The sequence below is a fragment of the Sinocyclocheilus rhinocerous genome, unplaced genomic scaffold, assembly GCF_001515625.1.
Source record: "Sinocyclocheilus rhinocerous isolate Xijiao unplaced genomic scaffold, SAMN03320098_v1.1 scaffold4568, whole genome shotgun sequence".
Taxonomy (NCBI): Eukaryota; Metazoa; Chordata; class Actinopteri; order Cypriniformes; family Cyprinidae; genus Sinocyclocheilus; species Sinocyclocheilus rhinocerous.
The window spans coordinates 4,362-5,636 of record NW_015666728.1 but is presented as its reverse complement, the minus strand read 5'-3'; positions in this window follow the sequence as shown (position 1 = coordinate 5,636).

The following is a 1,275-nucleotide window of genomic DNA, read 5'->3' as shown; positions in this document are numbered from 1 at the left end:
TTACATGCACACACAAAGACTGAGTCTTGTATTGGACTTGTACTTGTTTCAGTTGTTATGCTATAAGTACCCTCTTGGTCTTTTTTTCTTTGAAAATCCTCTGTATATTTGCTGCCACTTTTGTATAGATAAAATTATTACAATGCCGTGTATTTGTACAAGTACAAATATTGGTATTAAAGTTAATGATTTCTTTAAATATTCCAGTTCTACTGTTCTAAAAATATATAATTTAGAACACAGCAATGAAACTGGAGGATTACGGTACACAGCTGGAAACCCTTCTGCCAGTAGTTACCATTAGCCTATCTTTAAATTGACAGAAACAGGTAGATTTAACTAGCAATGTCAGGGTCACTGAATTAATCACCAGACAATGCATGTACTAAAAAAATTTATAGATTGAATGTACTGTTAATCACTTTTGATAAAAATACTTTATTAATGCATAAATGTAGATGTGAATTCATATATCTAGTCAACATCTTCTGTATCCATGTGTATGCTGGTGCAAGTTATAACACTTATAGTAGAGGAACAATTAATTTTTGGAGGAGAGGAGATGGTCAGATGTCCATCTGTGATGAGTCAGAGCAGATTTGAGGCGGCGCCTGCAGTGTAGAGCCCAGCGCTGCCTCTCCCATCATGCAGAAAAGGGAAGCGAAAAGGGCTGACGGCTGCTGCAGGCCTCTTTTCAGTCTTCCTGTTGGGTTTAATTTAAGGACAAGAGAGAGAACGCCTGTCCTTCTCTCCTCATCTCCAATCTCTCCATCCATCCACATATATCACATGGTCCTAACGCCTCAACAACACCGTGACCAACTTCTGTTTTTTCTGACAGTGGGAATGAGTGCAAATGTGTTTCATTCTGTGTGCACGCAAATATAGGGTTTTCGCTTCTATTTAGCTCAGCATATTTAGGAAAGGGAAAGGTTGTTAGAAAACCTCGCATGCACTAGTTTTATGGTGGAGTTTGTCACTGATTAGAGAAAAATATGAAAATCAATTGTGTCTGTTTTCAAAGAGGCCAATTTAAAGCTAATATTAAAAATGGTCCTGCATTATTGCAGTTATATATATATATATATATATATATATATATATATTGAGGGCAAGACAGAAGAGTAATCCAAAACGGGTGTGGTCGATAAGCGGCTAACAATATCCAGAGGGCTTGACATGAGGGGTTATCCAATAACACGAGCTAGAGTCCAGGCGAGGTGCAAACACAGTCCGAAACAGCAGGCAAAGGGTTAACTCAAGATAAACAGGCAA